The sequence below is a fragment of the Hemitrygon akajei genome, unplaced genomic scaffold (genome assembly GCF_048418815.1).
Source record: "Hemitrygon akajei unplaced genomic scaffold, sHemAka1.3 Scf000081, whole genome shotgun sequence".
In the NCBI taxonomy this organism is placed as follows: domain Eukaryota; kingdom Metazoa; phylum Chordata; class Chondrichthyes; order Myliobatiformes; family Dasyatidae; genus Hemitrygon; species Hemitrygon akajei.
Window position 1 is genome coordinate 244,855 of NW_027331967.1, and position 27,198 is coordinate 272,052.

Here is a 27,198-nt window from a genome sequence, read left to right on the forward strand (position 1 = left end):
ACCTCAGGCAGCATCCATAGAAAATTATAAACAGTCGGCGCTTTTTGGCCGAGAGCCTTCTGCAGGGCTGAGAAGCACGGGGGAAGATGCCAGAATAAATTGTGGTGGGGGAGGGGTAGAGGCCAGCTGGAAGCTGATTCCGGGTGGGTGGGAAAGGGTGGGCTGGAGAATAAAGAATCTGATAGGAGAGGAGAGTGGACCAGAGAGGGCAGGAGGAGGGTCCCGGGAGGAGTGTAGGCAGGTGAGAAGAAGTACAAGGTCAGAGTGGGGCATAGAGGAGGGTGACGGTAATTTGTTCTCCTGAGTGGAAATCGATGTTCATGCCATCAGATTGGAGGGTATATAATGTGACGGAATATAATGTGTTGCTCCTCCACCCTGGGGGGGCGGGGGGAGGGGAGCTCATCTTGGCACAAGAGGAGTCCATGGATCGACACGGCGGAACAGGACTGGGAAAGAAGAATTAAAATGCTTGCTGACTGGTAAGTCACACTTGTGGAGGATGGTGCGAAGTTGCTCCTAATTGATGACTGCACCCTCAGGGTGGCGGAGCAACAACTTATATTCTGCCGTGTGCCTTCAAACGAGATGAACGAGTGCACCAGTCTTGTCTGTTTGAATCCAGAGCCCAAGAAAAGCTCTCTTTCGAGTCTCAGTCGTCTTTGACCCCCTGAAGAACTGTTTCTGAGTGACAGCTAAAATCCACCTGCAATTCCTCGGCCCACTTTCCCAACTGGTCTCGATCCCACTGTAACCTTAGACAACCCTCACTTTCTCCACACACCGGTTTTGGTGACATCCACAACCTCACTAATTGTTTGATCTGCATTCTCCAAATAATTAACACACATCATTGTCCAGTTGTAAGCGGGTGAATTTACTTTCTCTTTCATCTCCCCGGGGGACGAGACTGGCTGGAACCGGGGGGGGGGGGGGGGCAGGTAAACACGGGCTTTCAGTGTCTGAGTCGGTGAGGAAGCCGTGAGTGGCCAGTCCACAAGACAAGACAGCAGATCCCTTCGGCAATCAAACCGATCCTCATCAGGCCTGTCCCTCTGTGTCCAATTCCCCTCTCAGTGCGAACTCAATCGCCACTGCCACTCCTTCAATGGGGCGACTGAGTCGTGCAGACGGTGTGAAACCACCTCATTTGCCTCGGGACCATTTCCATTCCACCCATCCTGATGTTTTTACATCGTGGTTTATTTCTGATTTTAAAAATTGTCATTTCTGTGTACTGATGTCTGTTTGTTATCCTGACCAGTTCTGCCTGAAGTTGTTTGGCCTGATTGTTTCTTGGTGAAATTTGATAATGGCTTCTCCCTGGGTTTGGACCTTCAAGTCCGTATCTGAACAGGAACCGTCCCTGCTCCCAGTCCAGGCTCAGCTGAGAATGACTGTACTGGCACTGACAGGGCCCAGTCCCTGACCCCCCAGACTGCACAGTCGGGTAAACCCCGTTACAACTGGTACCAGGACCTCCCTGAATAAAGGACGAGCCCTTGTCTGACATCTACTGGCTCTGAGATATCGCTAACCACCCGTACACGTACAACACTGCCCTCCCCCCCCCCCCCAAGCGCCGACACCTACCGTCAGTGTGTCCATCACCAGGGGCACACATCATGTTCTCTGGTGGCACCAAACCAGCCCGAAGACCCCGGTCTCCGGTTGGCAGCAGCTCATTTGAGGGACCCGCCATTTGGGCTCACCCCATTCGCGGGCAGAAGTTTTGTGGGTGGGTGAAGCTCATTTCACATTCCAGTGACCCTCTGAGTGAAGAGGTATCCCCTCATGTGCCCCATAAGCTCCCCACCTTTCACCCTTAACCCCCTGTCAAGTATCTCTCTGCTGAGACTCTCAGAACACAATCCCAACACTGAGTGTTTCTTCATCAAGCAGCTTTATTCTTTATTACCTGCAGAGGGTAAGTTCACCTCCATTCTCACCAGGGATGGGGGGGGAGGTACTTCAATCACAGCGTTTACAAAATATTCCTTCTGTACATAAGAACGAGACGAGGTTACTGTTTCCAGCGAGCTCCATGTTCCCGATACATTAGTTGTTGCTGCGATCTCTGGTTGAGTCGTCTCCCCTACTTCCTCATTTCTGCACAGCGTTCAGTGTTTGCAGTCACGAGTTCCTTTAGTAAGCACATTTCTTGTCGTTTCCTCCGGCTACTTTAGTCACCTACATATATTGCATTTACTAGCTCAGCACTCCGGGGTTTGTACAGCTCCATTTTGTCACATCAGATACTCACAATAAAATGCAAAGTTCAGTACATATTTCCCATTCCCTCCTCTCTTCTCTCCTCATTTCTCCATGACAACAGACATCCAATAGTATCAGGACTTACGAAGTGAATGATGTCTTTATGGCGATAATGCTTCAGATCTCTGGGCTTTCTTTCCCCTTTGAGGACCCGGAATCCTGATATCCCCTCCTTTTCTGGTTCACGACTGAGCACAAAAATCGTAATCAGATTGTTGGTATTATTATTGCTCCAATGGTTATTCCATCATGTAAACCAGTATCCCACCATCCTCCCAGAGTTCCAAATAGCCACCAGCTTCCTGACGGGTTATCATTGTGGAACTGTACAATGTAAACCAGTATCCCACCATCCTCCCAGAGTCCCAAATGGCCGCGGGATTCCTGAGGGGTTATCATTGTGGAACTGTACAATGTCAACCAGTATCCCACCATCCTCCCAGAGCCCAAATGACCACCGGCTTCCTGACGGGTTATCATTGTGGAACTGTACAATGTAAACCAGTATCCCACCATCCTCCCAGAGTCCCAAATGGCCGCGGGATTCCTGAGGGGTTATCATTGTGGAACTGTACAATGTCAACCAGTATCCCACCATCCTCCCAGAGTCCCAAATGGCCACAGGATTCCTGAGGGGTTATCATTGTGGAACTGTACAATGTAAACCAGTATCCCACCATACTCCCAGAGTTCCAAATGGCCACCGGCTTCCTGACGGGTTATCATTGTGGAACTGTACAATGTAAACCAGTATCCCACCATCCTCCCAGAGTTCCAAATGGCCACCAGCTTCCTGAGGGGTTATCATTGTGGAGTTGTACAATGTAAACCAGTATCCCACCATCCTCCCAGAGTCCCAAATGGCTACCGGCTTCCTGAGGGGTTATCATTGTGGAACTGTACAATGTAAACCAGTATCCCACCATCCTCCCAGAGTCCCAAATGGCCACGGGATTCCTGAGGGGTTATCATTGTGGAACTGTACAATGTAAACCAGTATCCCACCATCCTCCCAGAGTCCCAAATGGCCACGGGATTCCTGAGGGGTTATCATTGTGGAACTGTACAATGTCAACCAGTATCCCACCATCCTCCCAGAGTCCCAAATGGCCACCGGCTTCCTGAGGGGTTATCACTGTGGAACTGTACAATGTAAACCAGTATCCCACCATCCTCCCAGAGTCCCAAATGGCCACGGGATTCCTGAAGGGTTTTCATTGTGGATCTGTACAATGTAAACCAGTATCCCACCATCCTCCCAGAGTCCCAAATGGCCACCGGCTTCCTGAGGGGTTATCATTGTGAAACTGTACAATGTAAACCAGTATCCCACCATCCTCCCAGAGTCCCAAATGGCCACGAGCTTCCTGAGGGGTTATCATTGTGGAACTGTACAATGTAAACCAGTATCCCACCATCCTCCCAGAGTCCCAAATGGCCACGGGATTCCTGAGGGGTTATCATTGTGGAACTGTACAATGTAAACCAGTATCCCACCATCCTCCCAGAGTCCAAATGGCCACCAGCTTCTTAAGGGTTAATAATGGTGGATCTGCTCCCCCCCCCTTCTCTGATTCTATCTGCTGCCTCTCAAATATTATCCATCACGTGAGTTATATTTTCAGATTTGTCTGGTACGTTGCTGCAACATTCTTGTCCAATTAAAGCATGCGTACCCCACTTTTTAGGTGATCTAAAGTCTAGGGCCATTTGGATCTGCAGAGGTACATTTTGAACTGCCAGTAACTCTGCCAATATTTCAGAAGTTGCCTGTTGTGCCTCATCAAGGAAGTCAGCCTTGCTGTTTGGCAGTTTCCCAAGGGCGAAGTCATGTTACTCAATTCCGAGTCACTTTTCCCATCCCATATTGGTGTGGATCTTTCAGATACATAAAGTGTACAAGAGAGGTGAGAGTGGATATCGGACAGCTGGAAAAAGATGCTGGAGAGGCAGTGACGGGAGACAAAGAAATGGCAGACAAACTGAATAAGTATGTTGTGTCTGTCTTCACTGAGGAAGACACCAGCATAATGGTGGAACCTCCAGGTGTCAGGAGTCAGAAGTGTGCAAAGTTACCAGAACCAGAGTGAAGGTTCTTGGGAAACTGAGAGGCCAAGTTAGATAAGTCACGTGACCCAGATGGTGTACACCCCAGCGTTCTGAAAGAGGTGACTAAAAAGATTGTGGACCCATTAGTAAGGAACATTCACGAATCACAAGATTCTGGAATGGTTCAGCAAGAATGGAAAATTGCAAATGTCACTCCACTCTTCAAGAAGGGAGAGAGGCAGAAGAAAGGAAACTATAGGCCAGTTAATCTGTCCTCAGTGATTGGAAAGATGTTGCAGACGATTATTAATGATGAGGTCTGCGAGTACCGTGTCACAAGATAAAATAGGCCATAGTCAGCATGGTTTCCTGAAGGGAAAATCTTGCCTGACAAACCTGTTGAAATTATTTTAAGAAATAACAAGCAGGACAGACAAAGTAGAATCGATTGATGTTGTTCACCTGGATTTTGAGACGGCTTCTGACATGATGCCACACATGAAGCTGCTTTAACAACCCACGAGCCCATGGTATTACCGGAAAGATTCCAGCATGGACAGAGCCGTGGCTGATTGAGGGGAAGCAAAGAGTGGGTATAAAGGGAGCCTCTTGACGAGTGGGTTCCACAGTCGTCTGTGTTGGGACTGATACTCTTTATGTTAAATGTCAGTGATGTGCATGATGAAACTGATGACCTTGCTGCAATGTTTTCAGACAATTTGAAGATGGTTGACGGTCAGGTCGTTTGAGGAAATAGAGAGGCTATGGAAGGTCTTCAACAGATGTGGAGAATTGACAAAGAAGTAGGAGATCGAATATAGTACCAGCAGAGGGTATCAGCATGCACTTTGGTCGAAGAAATGACAGGGCTGACTATTTTCCAAATACTCCCTAAAGGTCAATTTGCAGATTGAGTCTGTGGTGAAGAAAGCAAATGTAATGTCAGCATTCATTTCAAGAGGAATAGAATATAAACGCAGGGATGTAATGTTGAATTTTTTTAAGCACTGGTGAGGCCTCACTGGGAGTACTGTCAGCAGTTTTAGACTCCTTATCTTAGAAAAGATGTGCTGACACTGGAGAGTGTCCAAAGGAGATTCACGTCAATGATTCCCAAATTAAACGTGTTGTCATATGAAGAGTATTTGATGGCTCTGGGCCTGTATTGAATGGAATTCAAAAGAATGAGAGGAGACCTAATTGAAATATATCAAATGGTGAAAGAATTAATAGAGTGGATATGGAGAGGATGTTTCCTATCTTGGGAGAGGCTAAGACCAAAGGACACAGCCTCAGAATAGAGAGGTGTCTTTAGAATGGAGATGAGGAGGAATTTCTTTAGCTAGAGAGTAATGAATCTATGGACTCTATGGATAGTGAGTCATTGGCAGCTGTGGAAGTCAAATCTTCACGTACATTTAAGGCAGAGGTTGATAGTTTCTTGATTGGTCAGGGCATGATGGGCTACCAGGAGAAGGCAGGAGATTGGGGCCAAGAGGGAAATTGGGTCAGCTAAAATAAAATAGCGGAGCAGACTCGATGGGCCAATTGGCCTAATTCTGCTCCTATATCGTATGGTCTTAAAGCAACCTCTCATTTAACGTCAGCACGAGCGAGGAGCTGAGTATTTGACTTCCGGAGGAGGAAAAAGGAGATCAGTGAGCCAGTCCTCATCAAAGATCAAAGGCGGAGAGGGTCAGCAACCTTAAATTCCTCAATGTCATCACTTTCCAGGATCTGTCTTGAGCCCAGCATGGAAGTGCAATTACGAAGAAAGCACAGCAACATCTCCATTTCCTTAGAAGCCTGCAAAGATTCAGCATGACATCTAAAACCTTGCCAAACTTCTACAGATGAGTGTGGAGAATATGTTCAGTGGTTACATCATGAAACACCAAAGCCCTTGAAAGGAAAATCCTACAGAAAGTAGTGGATACGGCCCAGTACATCACGGGTGAAACCCTCCCCACCACTGCGCACATTTCTCTGGTGCGCTGTCATAGGAAAGCTACATCTATCATCAAGGAGCCCACCAAGTGGCACATGATCTCTTCTCACTGATGCCATCAGGAAGAAAGTGCAGGAGGCTCAGGACCAACACCACCAGGTTCAGGAACTGTTATCACCCTTCAAACATCAAGTTCTTCAAACAGAGGGGATAATCTTACTCAAATTCAATTGCCCCATCACTGAGCTGTTCCTATAACCCATGGACACATTCACGGATTCTTCATCTGCTGTTCATGGTAATTATTTATTACTTTTTTTTTCTTTTGTATTTGCACAGTCTGTTGTATTTTGTCTACGATGTTGGGTTCGGGCTTTCATTGATTCAATCATGATTCTTGGATTTACTGAATTTGTCCGAAAAAAACAATCTCAGGATTGAACATGGTGACATGCGTGTACTTCGAGAATAAACTTACATGGTAAATTTTGAATTCTACAATAAAATCTGTAAATACTCACTCAAACACACATGTGATTTGTAATTTCTAAAGGTTCAGCATTTACAGGCTAAGTTATTTGGCTCTGATCCGAATGATCGTCCCATCACTATGATCCCTCTTCTGAGGTACCCCAGCTACAGGAAAGATTCCTGAATCAAACTGGGATCACTGTTTCAAGCGTGCACGCACACACACACAGCTGTGATGAAGTGCTTTGAGGGGGTTGGTCATGACTAGAATCAACTCCTGTCTGTCCATGGACCTGGACCCACTGCAATTTGCCGATCGCCGCAATCTGTCTACAGCAAATGCAATCTCACTGACTCTCCACTCAGCATTAGATCACCTGGACGATAGCAATACACAAGTCAGGCTGCTGATTACAGCTCAGCGTTCAACACAATCAGACCCTCAATTGTAATCAACAAGCTCCAAAACCTGGGCCTCTGTACCTCCTTCTGCAACTGGATCCTCACCAGGAGACCACAGTCTGTGTGGATCAAAAATAACATCTCCTCCTTGCTGACAATCAACACTAGCACACCTAAACGATGCGTGATCAGCCCACTGCTCTACTCTCTCTACACCACGTCTGTGTGGCTAGACACATCTATAAACTTGCCGATGACACAACTATTGTTGCTGGAATTTCAGACGGTGACGAGGAGGAGTACAGGAGTGAGATAGATCAGCAAGTTGAGTGGTGTCACAGCAACAACCTTGCACTCAACATCATGAAGACAAAGGAATTGATTGTGGATTCAGGAAGGGGAAGTCGAGGGAACACACACCAGTCCTCATCGTGGGATCAGAAGTGAAAAGGGTGAGCAGTTTCCATTTCCTGCCTGTCAACATCTCTGAGGAACTATCCTGGGCCCAACATATTGATGCAGTTACAATGAAGGCACAACATCGGCTATATTTCATTCGGAGATTGAGGGGAATCGGTCTGTCACTAAAGACACTTGCAAATTTCTACAGATGTACTGTGGAGAGCATTGTAACTGGTTGCATCACTGCCTGGTGTGGGGAGGCCACTGCACAGGATCGGAAAATGCTGCAGAAAGTTGTAAACTCAGCCAGCTCCTTCATGGGCACTGGACTCCACAGCATCCAGGACACATTCAAAAGATGATGCCACAAAAAGGTGACATCCATCATTAAGGACCCCCATCACCCAGGACATGACTTCCTCTAATTGCTACCATCAAGGAGGATGTACAGGACCCTGGAGACACACTCACCGGTTCAGGAACAGCTTCTTCCGCACTGTCAGATTTCTGAATGGACAAAAAACGCATGAACACCCCCTCAGTATTTTCCCTCTCGTTTTGCACTAACGTTTAAATATAATTTTACACATTCTAATTGTAATCTGTAGTTTTTATTACTAAATATTGCAATGTACTGCAGACACAAAGGAACAAATTTCACCACGTTTGCAGGTGATATTAAACCTGATTCTGATACACAAACACACACAGCTGGGCTCAGACATACAACACTCCCACATTCCTCCCTTTGTGACACCCTGCTTGCTCCGTGGCCCCCGGTATGAAGCTCAAACTGTTGCAACACCTGCCCTTTAAATTCATGGCTGAGGCTGTGTTGTGTCTGTTCACTGTTTGAGTTCGATATTAAATGAAGAGCATTGAATGGGAAGGAAGGTTTGAATAGAAGAATAAAGATCTCCTCTGAAGGTATATGGGGTCCTGGTGAGAGCGTACATGGAACATTGTGTACAGGTCTGGTCTCCCTCCCGGAGTCAGACTGTGGGATGAAGGGAATGAAGAGATTTCCCAGATTGATTTAGGAGGTGAGGTAGTGTCCTCGGAGAGATTATACTGACCAGACCTGTCTCAAAATTAGAGAAATAAAAGGCCTTCTGACTGAGACAGACACAGTCTCACAGGGTATTGACAGGGTAGAGGCAGGAATGATGTTTCCTTTGGCTGTGGTGAGGAATGGGGGTCACAGAATCTGAGTTCACCTCAGCAGGAGTGAGATGAGGAGAAATCTCCTCACCCAGAGGGCAGCGAATCTTTGGAATTATCTCCACAAGGTTTCTAAATTGAATGGACATATCCTGGGGCTCAGCGGTGATGGGAAGTTGCAGGAAAGTGGTGCTGAGGACAAAAGTCAAGCATGTTCTGAGTGAAGGGCAGAAGAGGCGCAAGGGGCCGAATGGCCATGCCTTCTCATTTCTGACTATCTGAAACACGAGTTTACCTTTGTGCCTCACTGTTTCTTGCCCTGTCAGATTGAACAGGGAGCGCTGAGAGCACCGGACATCTATCGGCAGCCACTGCGGTTATTTCATCTTCTCGTTGTTTATTTGCATTGGCGAAGTTTGTTGTCTTCTGCATTCTGATTGATCTTTCAGTGATCCAGGTATAGTTACCGTTCTGTAGCTTTGCTCTGTATGTTTGTAGGAGTTGTATGTGGCGACATATATGTACTCTGTTAGTTTTTGGAATAGTCGCTTGGGGAATCTGAGGTGGAGGAGTATTTGGGGCTTATTTAAAATTAGACATAGATATTATCCAAACATTGTTTATTTGACAATGGTTAATTCTGATATTGAAACTAACTGTTGTTTTTGCGGTTTATATCCAGAGGATTTATTTCATCTATTTTGGGATTGTGAATGTGTTAAAACATTTTGGGTTGATGTTTGTCAATTTATAGATCAATATATTAATGTGGATTTTACTTTTTGTTTTCAAAATGTCTTATTTGGGTTTACTAATAACACCAAATCTCATAGGGATCATTTCTTTATCATAAAGTAAAGACTGTTGTCCTCGGATTCTGAGTCTGTGAGCGCTGGTTCCACACCTTATGGGAAACATCATTCCAGCCCTTCCGCTGTAAATATCCTGTGAGATTGTATTTCTCTAATTCTGAGACAGGAATGTGATCTGTCTCTGTCTAACCACCTCTTATTTCACTCATTTTGAGACAGTCCCAGTACGATGATTTGTTGTGGGAGAATCTCTATGGACAGCAGGTGAGTTCAGTTATCCTGTGTTGTTCCACAGCCTGATGGCTGAGGGGCAGTAGCTGTTCCTGACCCTGGTGGGGCGAGTCCTGAGGCTCTTGTACCTTCTACCTGATTACAGCAGTGAGAAAAGAGCCTGCCTGTGTGGTGAGCCTGATCACAGCCGCCTGTATCACCGTCCCCTCTGGCCTGCCCTATCCGGGACCAAAGGGATTGTGGAGAGTAAATATGGCACTCTGTCGAGTATCACTGTGATCCGTCCCCTCTGGCGTGCCCTATCCGGGACCAAAGGGATGGTGGAGAGTAAACGTGGTACTCTGTCCTGTATCACTGTGATCCCTCCCCTCTGGCCTGCCCTATCCGGGACCAAAGGGATTGTGGAGAGTAAATGTGTTACTCTGTCGAGTATTACTGTGATCCGGGCTCTCTTCCTGCCTCGTATTATTCTTGTCTGTGATTGCAGTGCGACAATTGCACTCCATATTCATCAGAATTTATGTCACCCGGGGCCAGGTCTGACACAGCGAATTGAGATTAGTTAACTTAAAGGAGTGGGCAGGCTTGGGTCAGAGACAGTTTAGAAAAGTCTGCACTGCAAGCTGGACATACTGATCTGTCGAGGGGTTTGCCGGCATTGGACTATCACGTATCCTTAAAACGAGCTATAAAGTACGCAAGGGATTCTCCTTTTTTCTGTAGTTATCGGGTAAATTCACCAAAATCTGCATGAATTCGTGCTGTCATTCAAATGGGTTCCCTTACCTCAGTGACCCACCGTGCCATGGCTTGTATTACATCAGCCCCTATGGTGGCTCCCGGTCACCTTCGGGCGTCTGCCTGGGAAAGGGGAACCCACTCCCTGTCCCTGTCCCTGAGGTTCCATATATAACCCTGAGGAGTGGCACGTCCCCGGGCAGGGTCTGGAAAGGGGAACCCACTCCCTGTCCCTGCCCGAGAGGTTCCATATATAACCCTGAGGAGTGGCACAAGTCCCCGGGCAGGGTCTGAAAAGGGGAACCCACTCCCTGTGCCTGTCCGATAGGTTCCATATATAACCCTGAGGAGTGGCACAAGTCCCCGGGCAGGGTCTGGAAAGGGGAACCCACTCCCTGTCCCTGCCCGAGAGGTTCCATATATAACCCTGAGGAGTGGCACAAGTCCCCGGGCAGGGTCTGAAAAGGGGATTCCACTCCCTGTCCCTGTCCGAGAGGTTCCATATATAACACTGAGGAGTGGCATAAGTCCCCGGACAGGGTCTGGAAAGGGGATCCCACTCCCTGTCCCTGTCCTAGAGGTTCCATATATAACCCTGAGGAGTGGCACAAGTCCCCGGGCAGGGTCTGGAAAGGGGATCCCACTCCCTGTCCCTGTCCGAGAGGTTCCATATATAGATAGATAGATAGATACTTTATTCATCCCCATGGGGAAATTCAACTTTTTTTTCCAATGTCCCATACACTTGTTGTAGCAAAACTAATTACATACAATACTTAACTCAGTAAAAAATATGATATGCATTTAAATCACTATCTCAAAAAGCATTATTAATAGCTTTTAAAAAGTTCTTAAGCCCTGGCGGTTGAATTGTGAAGCCTAATGGCATTGGGGAGTATTGACCTCTTCATCCTGTCTGAGGAGCATTGCATCGATAGTAACCTGTCGCTGAAACTGCTTCTCTGTCTCTGGTTGGTGCTGTGTAGAGGATGTTCAGGGTTTTCCATAATTGACCGTAGCCTACTCAGCGCCCTTCGCTCAGCTACCGATGTTAAACTCTCCAGTACTTTGCCCACGACAGAGCCCGCCTTCCTTACCAGCTTATTAAGACGTGAGGCGTCCCTCTTCTTCATGCTTCCTCCCCAACACGCCACCACAAAGAAGAGGGCGCTCTCCACAACTGACCTATAGAACATCTTCAGCATCTCACAACAGACATTGAATGACGCCAACCTTCTAAGGAAGTACAGTCGACGCTTCTCGTCTAACTGTACTCCCAGATACTTGTAGGTCTTAACCTGCTCCACACATTCTCCATTAATGATCACTGGCTCCATATGAGGCCTAGATCTCCTAAAGTCCACCACCATCTCCTTGGTCTTGGTGATATTGAGACGCAGCTAGTTTGAGTCGCACCATATCACAAAGTCCTGTATCAGTTTCCTATACTCCTCCTCCTGTCCATTCCTGACACACCCCACTATGGCCGTGTCATCACCGAACTTCTGCACATGGCAGGACTCCGAGTTATATTGGAAGTCTGATGTGTACAGGGTGAACAGGACCGGAGAGAGTACGGTTCCCTGCGGCGCTCCTGTGCTGCTGACCACCGTGTCAGACCTACAGTCTCCCAACCGCACATACTGAGGTCTATCTGTCAAGTAGTCCACTATCCAATCCACCATGTGAGAGTCTACTCCCATCTCCGTTAGTTTGTGCCTTAAGATCTTGGGCTGGATGGTGTTAAAGGCACTAGAGAAGTCAAGGAATGTAATCCTCACAGCACAACTGACCCCATCCAGGTGAGAGAGTGATTTGTGCAGCAAATACGCGATAGCATCCTCCACTCCCACCTTCTCCTTATCCGTAAACTGAAGAGGATCCTGGGCGTGCCTGGTTTGTGGCCTCAGATTCTGTATTATCAGCCGCTCCATGGTCTTCATCACGTGCGACGTCAAGGCAACAGGTCTGAAGTCATTCAACTCCTTTGGTTGTGGTTTCTTCGGTACCGGGACAATACAGAATGTTTTCCACTGTCTGGGTACTCTTCTCTGCTCCAGGCTCATGTTGAAGATGCGCTGTAGTGGTTCTCCCAGCTCAGTCGCACAGGCCCTCAGTAATCTTGGGGAAACTCCATCCGGTCCAGCCGCCTTGCTGGTACAGATCTTCCTCAGTTGACCTTCCACCTGTGCAGCCGTAATCCTGGGCGTGGGCAAGGTCTCCTGTGAGTGGCTATTTTCCTGTGAGGGAAGTAAGCCTGGTGTGGCTTTCTGCGGTGAGGATGAGATTGAGCTGTCGAACCTGTTGAAGAAGTTGTTCAGCTGGTTCGCTTTCTCCACATCTCCACTTATGTTTGCCCCCCGCTTTGCACCGCATCCGGTGATGATCTTCATCCCATCCCACACCTCCTTCATGCTTTTTTTCTGCAGCTTTTGTTCTAGCTTCCTCCTATACTGCTCCTTTGCCCCACTTATCTGTACTCTGAGTTCCTTCTGAACTCTTTTAAGCTCCAACCGATCACCATCTTTAAAGGCCCTCTTCTTCTGGTTTAGGAGGCCTTTGATGTGACTAGTGATCCAGGGCTTATTATTGGGATAGCAGCGAACAGTTCTAACAGGGACAACGGCATCCACACAAAAGTTAATATAGTCCGTTGTGCATTCAGTAACCTCCTCAACGCCCCCACAGAGCCCCCTGAGGAGTGGCACAAGTCCCCGGGCAGGGTCTGGAAAGGGCTTCCCACTCCCTCTCCCTGTCCGAGAGGTTCCATATATAATCCTGAGGAGTGGCACAAGTCCCCGGGCAGGGTCTGAAAGGGGGAACCCACTCCCTGTGCGTGTCCGAGTGGTTCCATAAATAACCCTGAGGAGTGGCACAAGTCCCCGGGCAGAGTCTGGAAAGGGGATCCCACTCCCTGTCCCTGTCCGAGAGGTTCCATATATAACCCTGAGGAGTGGCACAAGTCCCCGGGCAGGGTCTGGAAAGGGGAACCCACTCCCTGTCCCTGTTCGAGAGGTTCCATATATAACCCTGAGGAGTGGCACAAGTCCCCGGGCAGGGTCTGGAAAGGGGAACCCACTCCCTGTCCCTGTCCGAGAGGTTCCATATTCAACCCTGAGGAGTGCAGGCAAGTCCCCGGGCAGGGTCTGGAAAGGGGAACCCACTCCCTGTCCCTGTCTGAGAGGTTCCATATATAACCCTGAGAAGTGGCACAAGTCCCCGGGCAGGGTCTGGAAAGGGGAACTCAATCCCTGTCCCTGTCCGAGAGGTTCCATATATAACCCTGAGGAGCGGCACAAGTCCCCGGGCAGGGTCTGGAAAGGGGAACCCACTCCCTGTCCCTGCCCGAGAGGTTCCATATATAACCCTGAGGTGTGGCGCAAGTCCCCGGGCAGGGTCTGGAAAGGGGAACCCACGTCCTTTTTCAATGAATTCAGGTAAAGCCCTTGGTCCGGACGGTTATATTGCTGAACTTTTTAAATCCTTTTCTTCTATACTCGCACCTTGGCTTTGTAAAATTTTTAAAGATGCGGTAACTGTAGGTAAATACCCACAACCTTTTTATGATGCCTCCATTTCTCCAATTCTTAAAAAAGATAAATACCCCACTGAATGTGCATCCTATCGGCCAATATCCTTGCTGAGTACGGATTCTAAGATTTTTACCAAAATTTTGGCCACAAGATTAGAAAATGTATTACCTCAAATTATCTCTGAAGATCAGACCGGATTTATTAAAAACTGTTATTCATCTTTTTATATTAGAAACTTAATTAATATAATTTATACTTCTTCATCTAAAATACCAGAATGTCATTTCCTTAGATGCTGAAAAGGTGTTGGATAGAGTTGAATGGCTATATTTATTTAATACATTGCAGAATTTTTATATTAGGTGGGTGGGACTTATAAGTTATCATTATATGCTGATGATTTGTTACTATACATATCTGACCCTAAGAGATCTATTCCTGCTATTTTATCCTTGCTTGCTCAGTTTAGTAGCTTTTCTGGCTACAAAGTGAATTTTAATAAGAGTGAATTATTTCCATTAAATATGCAAGTTCCAAGTTATAAACACTTACCATTTAAAGTTGTCACAGATCATTTTACTTATTTGGGTATTAAAATTACCAAGAAACATAAGGGTTTATTTAGTTATTTCTTTACCTTTAATTGAACAAATCAAACAACTTGTTACCAGGTGGTCCCCAATATCGCTCTCATTGGTTGGTAGAATTAATACTACCAAGATGATAGTGTTACCCAAATTTTTATATTTATTCCAATCATTACCAATTTTTATTCCTATATCTTTTTTTGATATTATTGATACAAAATATCCTCGTATGTGTGGCAGAATAAAAATCCTAGATTAAGTAAAAAATATTTACAGAGGCCTAAGAAGGAAGGTGGTTTTGCTTTGCCAAACCTGAGATTTTACTATCGGGCAGTTAATATTCAATATTTAATATTTTGGACACAAGAATTGGTCATAGTACCTTGCCCACAATGGGTAAATTTGGAGTGTAAATCTGTACAAGACTTCTCATTGTTCTCTATTTTAGGATCTTCGCTTCCTTTTGCTTTATCTAAACCGAATAAACAAATAACTAATCCTATAGTTAAGCATACATTAAGAATATGGTTTCAATTTCGTAAATTCTTTGGCTTGAATAATCAAGCCCTATTATTTCTAACTTCTTTTTCCAGCCCTCTTTTATGGACCAAGACTTCGTGTTATGGAAAACAAAAGGTATGACATGTTTTCGTCATCTATTTTTAGATAACAGTTTTATGTGCTTTGAACAGCTATCCAGCCTAAAACTCATTTTTTTAGATACCTGCAAGTTAGAAATTTCTTGAATGTTAGTATTTTCTGAAATTATGTCCAATGGACATTACAGAAAAAATACTAGCTCTGAATCCTTGCCAGAAGGGTTAAGTAGCCATCATTTATAATACGATCATGAAAATACAGCCAGAAGTATCAGAAATAATTAAGAAGGAACGGGAAAAAGAACTTGACTGTCTTATACCGACAGAGCAGTGGGAGAAAATTTTACAATTAGTCAATTCTTCTTCTATTTGAGCTAAACATGCCTAATACAATTTAAGGTTGTTCATAGGGCTCACATGTCCAAGGATAAACTCGCTCGATTTTATTCTTATGTTAATCCAACCAGTGACAGATGTCATTCTGAAGTCGCTTCATTGACCCACATGTTCTGGTCTTGCCCTTGTTTGCAGAGTTATTGGAAAGATATTTTTGGTATTATTTCAACAGTTCTGAATATCAAATTGCAACCGCATCCTATTACTGCAAATTTCGGTTTACCAATGGTGGATAATAGACGTTTACCCCCCCCCTCAGCCCGGCGGATGATTGCATTTGTTACATTAATGGCTAGAAGATCTATCCTCTTGAACTGGAAAGAAATTAATCCTCCAACTATATTTCAGTGGTTTTCTCAACTATTTCTTGTTCGAGTTTAGAAAAAATTACAAGTGTTTTCTTTGACCCTCCAGTTAAATATGAAGAAACTTGGAGACCATTTATTCAACATTTTCATATAAGCTAAACCTTACTTTTATTGTCCTTAATTATTTGGATGGAGGTGCGGAGTTACTGACGCTACTGTGTATAATTGATATAATGCAATGGCCCATGTCGGTTAGGATTTTTTTCATTTTTTGGGGGGGGAGGGTTTCTTATTTTCTCCATTTTTTGTAACCACTATGAGGTTAGGAGGTTTATATCATCTATTTGTATTTATACAAATTCCAAACTCCGGCCCGGCCGGGCGCTCAGCGTCCCGCCCACTGACACCCCTCAGCCAATGAGATCATCCCTCTCCCAGCGGTGATCGCTGATTGGCTGTGAGTGTGTGAGGACGGGCTGCTGCTGGGAGCTGGAGATGTCAGTCACAGTTTGTGCTCAGAATTAAAGGAAAATCCCCGAAACTCAAATTTCAAAATAAATTTTATTATCAGAGTACAGATAAGTAAGCACATACAACCCCGAGAAGAATTTTTATGCGTACATACTTAGAAAAAGTATAGATTAGTGCAAATTTGTGCAATTTGTGCACATACAAATATGGAGAAACAACGATAAATAACAAGAGCATGAAATAACCGCAGCGGCTGCTGATGGATCTCTGGAGCTCTCACCGCTCCCCTGTGCAATCCGACAGGCTGAAGGCCAAGGGAGAACAAGGCGCAAAGGTCAACTCGTGATTTAGAAAATAAGAAACAGGAGCATGCCTGGCCATTCGGCCCGTTGCGTTGTTCTGTTCCTCACTCAGGACATGGCCGATCTTTGATCTCAGCGCCACTTTCCTGCAACATTCCCAACATCGCCGAACCCCTAAATATGACCGTTTAATTTAGGAAACTTGTGGAGAAAACTCCAAATATTCACTGCACTGTGTTGGGAAAATTTCTCCTCATCTCAGTCCTGCTGAGGTGACCTCGGATTTTGAGTCTGTGATCCCTGGTTCCACTGCCCAGCCAGGAGAAACATCATTCTTGCCCCTACCCTGTAAATACCCTGTGAGAGTGTGTCTGTCTCAATCAGGAAACTTCTCCATGTGAACCTTGTGTTAATGAAATTGGTGACAGTTCTTTCATACCAGCAGCTTTGACCACAAGAACACCAGACAGTGGTCAGCACGGAATGTCCTGCAGTTACTGAGAAGGACTGGATGGACACAGTGGAGTGGTTCCCTGAGCAGACAGTCCAGACCATCTGGCAGAATGCCTCATCACCAGTTCTCACCAACAGGCAGCGAGACCTCGCCTGTCTGGCGGCGAGAGGGCCCCTCCCAGTCTGATCCTTGCTGCATGCCCGGAGATCACTCCCACAGCGCGCTGCCCCGAGATTACTGCAGTGGAGACGAGACAGTCACTCGCCTGTGGGCTGGCGGAGATCTGTGGTGAAAGATGCAAGGGACTGTGCCACAGCAGCTGCGTGACAGAAGGCTCACTGATCCTCGGGCTGTTCCCAGGACGCGCAGGGAAACGGACAGCGAGTGCTGCTGGAAGATCATCAACTCGGGGAAAGACGCTCGAAACTTGTTGGCCTGCCATCACATCGAGATGTCCGGAGAGCAGAGGTTCCCAACCTGTGGACCACGGTTACTGGTATTGGTCTTTGGCATTAAAAGAAGTTTGGGAACTGCTTTTGTACAGGAATACTGCCGACTGATACATTCCAGTCTACAGGAACACCATTGGGACTACGGGGATCCTCTACACTAGACAGGAAGTGACCGGATTGGCTGAGGAAACCTCACAGTTATTGTAGTAGTGAACCACCCCGGGGGGGGGGGGGGGGCATATGGCTTCTCCTTTCAGCGCAGAACTTCAATCGTCTTCCAGGGGAAGGTCCGTCCGACCGCAGAGATGAGGCCTTTGGAGATTCAGTTGACGTTTTTGTCGCACTGGGTGTTTAAGAGATGGGTTGGTAGCCATGCGGCCAACCCTCCTCCGCTCGTAGCCGGGCTTAGACAGTCCATGGCCGCGTTTTCTTATCTGTTGCCCGTTTAATGTGTTTTTGATCCCACACTAAACATAGAAATGGCCAGAATTTCCACTGAACACATCCAGCGAAACCATGTTCATTCCCTGAGTCTGCAGCGCGTGTAGTGGACAATCGCGGTACTGCAGGGGATCAGCAGCTCCAGGAACACGAAAGCATTCTGAATCAGGAAGTGCTGGGAGTTGACATGGCTTCCAAAGGACAGGTCGAGAGTTTGAGCGAGGAGGTAATTTGTCCTGTCTGCCTGGATTTCTTCACGGATCCGGTATCACTGGAGTGTGGACACAACTTCTGTCGCTCTTGTATCACACGGTGCTGGGAAAGGGAGGAGAGAAACTCCTGCCCGGAATGTAGAGCGGTGTTTGCTGACCGCACCCTCAGGGTGAATCGGGCCTTAGCAAATATGGCAGAAAAATTTCGAAATCTAAACCTGAATACGAAAGGGAATGAAAGTAAACGTCACTGCGAGGAACATGAGGAAGAACTGAAGCTGTTTTGTGAAACGGACAAGACACTGATCTGCCTGATCTGTAGAGATGCGCAGGAACACAGAGAGCACCGCTTCAAGCCGATTAAAGAAGCTGTTAAAATCTACAAGGTAAAACTAACATTAGTTTAATACTTAACATATTTCCTTTGTCCTACATATCACACGAGCCTCTATAACTAACAGATCATTCTCTGCAACTTCCGCTATCTCTAACGGGATTCTAGCACCTATCCGTCCCACAGCCCACCTCCGCACCACGCAACTCTCCGCTCTCTATACGGATCGCTCCCCGTACTGTACCGCACTGATCCACTCGCTCCTCCCCACTGATCTCCCTCCTGGCACTGACACCTGCAAGCGGGACAAGTGCTACACCTGACTCCTAACCTCCTCCCTCGTCACCATTCAGGGCCGCAAACAGCCCAGTTCCTCCCGTTTCTTCCATGGTCGATTGTCCTCTCGTATTAGATTCCTTCTTCTCCAACTTTTTACCTCTTCCACCTGTCCCCTCTCAGCTTCTCACTTCATCACCCTCCCTCACGTTCCCCCTCACGTTGTCTCACCCGTCACCTGTCAGCTGGTTCTCATCCCCAACCTTTTTATTCTGGCTTCTGTCCCATTCCTTCCCAGTCCTAATGAAGGGTCTCATCCCGAAACACCGACTGTTTAACCATATAAACCATATAACAATCACAGCACGGAAACAGGCCATTCCGGCCCTCCTAGTCCGTGCCGAACTCTTAATCTCACCTAGTCCCACCTACCCGCACTCAGCCCATAACCCTCCACTCCTTTCCTATCCATATACCTATCCAATTTTACCTTAAATGACACAACTGTACTGGCCTCTACTACTTCTACATGAAGCTCATTCCACACAGCTATCACTCTCTGAGTAAAGAAATACCCCCTCGTGTTTCCCTTAAACTTTTGCCCCCTAACTCTCAAATCATGTCCTCTCGTTTGAATCTCCCCTACTCTCAATGGAAACAGCCTATTCACGTCAACTCTATCTATCCCTCTCAACATTTTAAATACCTCGATCAAATCCCCCCTCAACCTTCTACGCTCCAATGAATAGAGACCTAGATTGTTCAACCTTTCTCTGTAACTTAAGTGCTGAAACCCAGGTAACATCCTAGTAAATCGTCTCTGCACTCTCTCTAATTTATTGATATCTTTCCTATAATTCGGTGACCAGAACTGTACACAATATTCCAAATTTGGCCTTACCAATGCCTTGTACAATTTTAACATTACATCCCAACTTCTGTACTCAATGCTCTGATTTATAAAGGCCAGCGTTCCAAAAGCCTTCTTCACCACCCTATCTACATGAGACTCCACCTTCAGCGAACTATGCACTGTTATTCCTAGAAATAACTGTTTATTTCCCCCGAATAGATGCTGCCTGACTCACTGAGTTCCTCCGGCATTTTGTGTGATAATCGGGTTTGATCACCTGTTTCTTTTGATGCATCTTTGTTTCTATTTCCTTCACTCTCTGACTTCCAGGATCAGCTAAAATCTTCCTTAGACTCTCTCACTAAAATGAAATCAGACTTCCTGGAAAAGGAGCAGCAACAGAAAGAGAAGATTTCCGGAGTTCAGGTGAGGCTTCCTGAGCGGAGTTTCTGATATTACTGTCTGTTTTGCTCCATTTAATGCAGAATAGCCGAGTATCGCAGCTCCAGTGACCTGGGTTTGATCCTGACCTCTGCTGCTGTCTGTGTGGAGTTTGCATGCTCTCCCTGTGGCCATGACAGTTTTAGACACATCCCAAGGACATGCTGGATGAATGGTTAATTACAATTAACCCTGTGAAGGTGGAGGAGAGTGATGTGAATCTGCTGGGAGTTAATGGGTCACTGAGGGAGAATAAGTTTCAGGAAAATGTGAGGGAAATTGGTTGACGGGAATGTCTCAGAAGTAGTATGGACCCCAATGGACCGAATGGTCACTTTTATGTCATAAGGAAATACAACACAGCAATGCAGTAAACTAATCTTCACCTTTCATTCAACAGGAACAGTCACACAGCCTTCAGACCCACATCACATCACAGTTTGCTGAACTGCGCCAGATTATCACTGAGAAAGAGCAGAGCTTACTCAGGGATCTCAGGGAAGAAGAGAAGAGGATTCTCAACCCAATGGAGAAAAATCTTCTTAAGATTCAAGAGAATATGAGGATTATTCAGGAGGAAATCTCAAAGTTAAAGGAACAGATGGATCAGAAAGACGGTGTGATATTTCTCAAGGTGAGGGATTACATTTCAATTTTCTTCTGTCAAATTGAACTAAGTGAACAGTGGTATATTTGAACTAAACACAGCACAACGGCCAATTCTACCAAATCAATTGCCGCTGCTGGTGTCCTCACACAGGGTGTTCTCCTTGCATGACAAACCTCCAATCACTCCGCTAATGATATCCTAAAATGTTGGAGACAGATATTCGATCCTTTATCAGCAACATACAATATTTAAGCGATGATATTTCGGCATAATTAATCGTCAATTAAACTGCAATGAATCAGTCAACAAAAGATATGGCATCTGTCAGACCAAGGATCAAAACAGCCCAGAATAAAGTACGAATACGTAACTTATTCCCTTCACTTTTACCACATCCGCACTCACGTGACTGGTTATCGTAATAAACACGTAACACAGAATACAATGCAGACAGAGAACAGACGCGTTGCTCCTACACACAGCATTTACGAATGGCAGTAAACTGTTTCTCACCAGACAATTGATGCAACTATTCAGGGTTGTTGTTGTCCCAAAACTGGACTTCCACAACTTCTGTACATCCCAGGACAGAATGTAATCTTTTCTGAAATGATATACTCTGATCATAACACAGAGCTGCTGATTGTGTCCTTAATTACCGCATTAAATATCCTCTAAACTACCATTAACACCCAGTTCCAGTCACAGGCTGTGAGTCTGTCTGGTGCGGTGGGTGTGAGGGTCTCTCTGTCAATCAGTGAGAACAAAGAATGTGACCAACACATCAGAATTATCCATATCCGGTTTCCATCAGATTACAGAAACTTTCACAGTCTGTACTTTTTTGAATTAGTTTACATGGGATTGTGTCCCATTCTCCGTCATTAGCAGGCCATTTGGTCCATCTTCTATCAATTTTCCCTCTGCCGCAAGCCTCCTGCCACCTCCTCACCGCACCCAGCAACACTGCCCCGAACTCTCTGGTCCCTCACGTGTTTATCCAGCCTCCCCATTACATTCAATCTCTGCTGTTCCATTTCAACCACTCCTGTGGCACTGAGTTCCACATCCTCTTCACTAAATTTCTTGTGGGATTTATTAAAAACCACCTGGCATTTTATCTTTGACTGAAGGTCTCCCCATAAATAGAAACAAAGTAAAACCTACAGCACAATACAGTCTCTTTGGCCCACAATGCTGTGCCGAACATCTACTCACTTTAGAAATTACCTCGAGTTACCCAAAGCTCTCTATCTTTCTAAGCTCCATGTACCTGTGTAGGAGTCTTGTGAAAGACCCTATCGCATCCACCTCCACATTCGTTGCCGACAGCTCATTCCACCCATTCCAAAACACTTACCCGACATCTCCTCCGTACTACTTCCAGGCACCTGTGTCCTCTCGTGTTCGCCATAATGAGGTACTTCTTCCATCTTCGCGCAAGCAAATCCATCACTAATCTTAAATTGTTCCATTTAATCATTCTGATGTCTTATCCAGATGATAATGCACAGCCTGTCCTGTCTTTCCTTTCAGTTCCATCCTCTCAGTAATGGTCTAAATTTCAGAAACTTGCCCTGTAATTTACCCCGTGGTTCTATATTGCTGGTGTGTGTTTGTGACTGTGGGATTGGCAATTTTCAACACCTTGTAATGATTTGAATGAAATTCAGGATGTGGACATTAAGTCCAAGTCTAATCAGATTTGTGCTTTTATTTATTTCAGGAAGAAGCTCATCGAAACAGGAGGTAGGACATGCTCTTTACAGGAACCCTGTATGGATTTGTAAAATAGTTCAAAATTCCAGTTTATCACCAGCATTTTAACATTTACAGAATCAGTGATGATGTCCAGGAATTGTCAGTGACAGATGAGGCCCAACCAGTTGAAAAATTCGATCACCTCTATTTGTTGAACACAGTGCTGAGAGAAACACTTGATGCCATTAACCGAGGTAAAACTTACAAAGATTCAGTTTTCCTTGATCATGAAACACAATTAATTTATAAGCTGAAGCAAGGATTGGCTGTGATAATGGACTGAAGGGGAACTGAAGTTTATTCCACATCAGCCCCACTAACTGAGAGGCATCACTGTCACATGGTCAGCTGGAGATGTCAGACCCCTGAACACACCAGCACAGAGTCACAATACAACCAATACACGGGACTGGCAGATGAACCACTGTATCCTGATCCCAGACACACTGCACGAACACGCCAAGACATGAATTTGAATCTACCACAGGAGCTGGGAATTTAATACTGACTTGATGATATTGTAGGGAATAAAAGCGGGTATCAGTGTGGTGAAGGGGATTGTCAGGAAATACACAAGTCCTTCGTGCCCTGTGAGTGCAGACTCTGACTGACACAGGTCTTCCCCCTTCCGGATCAGCATCTCTCACTGTTGTTAGAGGGAGAAGAGGGGAGCAGTAGTGACAGGGGACTCAATCGTCAGGAGACAGACAGGAAAATGTATGGACGGGAATTGGACACACGAATGGTATGTTGCCTCCTAGGTGCCAAGGTCAGGGATGTCTCCGATCGTGTCTGCAGCATTAACAGAGGGAGGGAAAACAGCCAGATAACGTTGCATTTTGGGACCAATTACATAGGAAGTAAAAGCAAAGAGGTCCTGAAAGGAATCTGGCTAGCTTGGTAGAAAGCTCAGAAGCAGTACCTCCAGGGTTGTAATTTCTGGATTGCTGCCTGTGCCACGTGCTGGTGAGGGTAGAAACAGGGTAATTTGACAGATAAACCATGGCTAAGAAGATGGTGCAGGGGACAGGGATTCAGGTTCTTGGATCATCGGGATCTGTTCTGGTGGAGGAATGACCTGCTCAAAAGGGATGGGTCGCACCTGGACCCGAGGGAGAACAATATTCTCGGTGAGAGAGGTTTCATAGAGCTGTTGGGTAGGATTTAAACTAATTTGGTGGGGGGGAGGGGGGGTTGGAACTGGAGTGAAGGGATAGGATTGATGGTAAAAATGCAAAGATAGCGTGCAGTCAGACTGTCAGATAGGGCGGACAGATGCGAGGAGAAAATTACAGCCAGCAGGGTGTGTATCAGTGCATTAGAGATGCAGAATTAAAAAGGGTAGCAGATACAGTACACAAAGTGTTATATCTCAATGCATGGAGTAGGAGAAATAAGGTGGATGATCTTGTTGCATTATTACCGATTGTCAGGTGTGATGTTGTGGCCATCACGGAAACGTGGCTGTAGGATGGTTGTAGTTGGGAGCTGAATGTTCAAGGTTACACAATGTAGCGGTGGAAGGAAGGAAGGCTGATGGGGTGGTGTGGCTCTGCTGGTAAATCAGCTGCTAGATGTGACATAGGATTGGAAGATGTTGAATCTTGTGGGTTGAGGTAAGGAACTGCAAAAGTAAAAATGACACTGACAGCAGTTATATACAGGCCTCCCAACAGTCAGTGGGTTGAGGCCGACAGATTACAACTGGAAATAGAAAAGGCTGATGAAAAGGACAATGTTATGATAATGATGGGAGATTTCAACATGCATGTCAATTGTGAAAATCAGGTTGGTAAAGGATCTCAAGAGAGTGAGTTTGTTGAATGCAATGTGATGGCTTTCTACAGCCGTTTGTCGTTGAGCCTACTCAGGGAACAGCTCTACTGGATTGGGTGTTATGTATTGAACCAGAGGTGAGTAGTAAAAAGAAATCCTTGGAAGCAGTGCTCACAACATGCTGAGTTCAACTTGAAATTTGATAAGGAGAAAGTAAAGTCTAACATTGGAGTATTTCAGAGGAGTAAAAGAAATTACAGTGGTCTGAGAGAGGAGTTGACCAAAGCAAATTGGAAGGAGATGCTGGCAGGGATGAGAGTAGAGCAGAAATGGTGTCAGTTTCTGGGAAATTGAGAAAGGTGAAGGATAGATGTATTCCAAAAATAAATAAATACTCAAATGGCAAAATAGTACAACCGTGGCTGACAAGGGAAGAAAAGTTAATGTAAAAGCAAAAGAGAGGGCATACAACTAAACAAAAATTTGCAGGAAGACGGAGGATTGGGAAGCTTTTAAATATCTACAGAGAGGAACTGAAAGAATGATTGGGATGAAAAAATAAACAAGAAATTGATTTGAATTCAATTGACTTCATTACTTGCATCCTTCATATACATGAGGATTAAAATCTTTATGTTACATCTCCGTCTAAATGTGCAATGTGCAATTTATAGTAATTTATGATGAATAATATGTACAACAGGCTGGTTAATATAACATAGCAATACAGTTGTGTCCACAGGAGTTAATGAATCTGATGGCCTGGTTGAAGAAGCTGTCCCGGAGTCTGTTGCTCCTGGCTTTTAATCTGTAGTTTAGAATAGCATTCAATTCAAGAGCAGGGATGTGATGCTGAGTATTTATAAGACACTGATGAAACCTCACCTTGAGTATCGTGAACAATTTTTCTAAGAAAAGATGTGTTGGCATTGCAGAAGGTTCATTTCATAAGGATGATTCCGGGAATGAAAGGGTTATCATACGAGGAACGTTTGATAGCTCTGTGTCTGTACTCGCTGGAATTTAGAAAGATGGGGAGGGGATCTTATTGAAACCTTTCGAACGTTGAAAGGCCCAGACAGAGTAGATGTGGAAAGGAAGTTTCCCATGGTGGTGGAGTTTACGACAAGAGGGCACTACCTCAAGATAGAGAGGGGTCTATTTAAAACAGATGCGAAGAAATTTGAGCCAGCAGCTGGTGAATTTGTGGAACTTGCTGTGTGTATTTAAGGCAGAGCTTGATAGGTTCTAGATTGGACACAGCATCAAAGGTTACGGGGAGAAGACCAGGGAGTGGGGCTGAGGAGGGAAAAAAGGTTCAGCCATGATTGAATGGCAGAGCAGACTCGATGGGCAAATGGCCTAATTCTGCTCCTATGTATTATGGTGATCAGACCACTACATTGAAGCATTGTGAGAATGAGCTCGGACACACCAACAAGCATTGACATGGGTCAAGATTTCATCTCGGGAGAAGCACACACAGCATAACCGGCCTGGCAAAGCTCCCTCACACACATACACAGGAAGGATTGGAAGATTGTAGTCAGAGCCACAGCAATGTACGTTGTTATTTCCCTCAGTAACCTGGAAACCAGTCTCTTCAGAGACAGTCATTTATTCATTTAAACAACTCAATCAAGTGTGACACACGGCCACAGAAACAGGCACAAATTCCCATTTAGGATTGAAATCTGCCGTCCTTACCCAGTCTGTCTGTTCTGTGGCACTCAGCTGTCACTCTGACGTGACGTCACATCAACACTTCACAGACAGACTCCGGGGTGAGATTCCTCAGGAGGATGATCTGGGAGGGTTTGACGGATGTTGAACCCACGGCCCACTTCGTCAATCTGCAAGACTAAGATGTCTTCTTGAGCATGGCCCATTTGTGTGTGTTTGCCCCCCCCCATCCCTCTAACCATTTCCCATTTGTGTACCTGCCCAAATTTATTTTAAAATATTTTATTTTTACCTGTTTCTGCAGCGTCTGAGGGCAAATTCCATCTACCAACCTCTCTCTCTATGAGAATGTTACCCGATAGACCACTCAGAAAAAATTCCCGTCTCACATTCAATCTGAGGCATCTGGTTCTGTACTCCCATTTCGTGGAAAAAGAAACGTTATTTAAGCTCCTTATGAATTATTTCCCTCGATAAGGGGTCATACCTGAACATCCTACACTACAGCTGAATAGCCCAAGCTTATCCACTCTCTGCTTTTAACCCAAGCCCCTAGTCTTGGTAACATCCTCCTGAAGCCTCCTGTCCAGTGTATCGACATCCTCCCCATATTCGGGAACCGGAAATGCAGACAATGCTCCAAGTGTGGTCTATCATCGACATCAAAGGCCTTGCTGAATTTCATGTGGACAGTGTGGAATAGGCTGATGAATACAGGACTGAAGGTGTTTTTTTAGACTGGGACAAGAAGGGCGGTGTGGGAGCTAAATTCTGAAGGAAGGCAGTTTAAAAAAAATCGCGTACAAGAACGGTGAGATTGCACAGGACAGCGCGGAGAGTTTAAAAAGTTGACCACCCTATACAGCGGGCAGCGGAGTGGGTGGCAGCAGAGTGTAGGGCTTTGGCTCAACGGGCTTAGGCGGTAACGGGAAGAGGCGAGAGCGAGGCACCGACTCTTTTTCTCCCCTTGGCAAATCGGCCCGACAGACGGGGGAACAGCAGGGCACATTAGCTAACGGTTTAAAAAGTTCGTGTGTTTGGTGAAGTAAGTGGGTGAGTAGACCTATCTTTCTTTGTTTCATTCCTGTAGAATTAGGTAGCATGTCTGCAGGGTTAGTGCTCTGTGCAGGGTGTCAGATGTGGGAATCCTGGGAGACCTCCAGCCTCCCTGATAGTCACATCTGCACCAGGTGAACCGAGATTCAGCTCCTCGGAGACCGG

At 45.7% G+C, this 27,198-nt stretch overlaps 1 long non-coding RNA gene across 1 annotated transcript in view; it reads right to left on the bottom strand.

Annotated features, from left to right (window-relative positions):
* Positions 1–1,886: 1,886 nt before the first annotated feature.
* The window catches only part of LOC140722597 (uncharacterized), a 405,662-nt gene continuing 380,350 nt past the window's right edge, over positions 1,887–27,198 (bottom strand). The window contains exon 2 of the long non-coding RNA XR_012097680.1: positions 1,887–2,462. This is a non-coding gene — a long non-coding RNA (uncharacterized lncRNA). The remainder of the gene's footprint in view (positions 2,463–27,198) is intronic.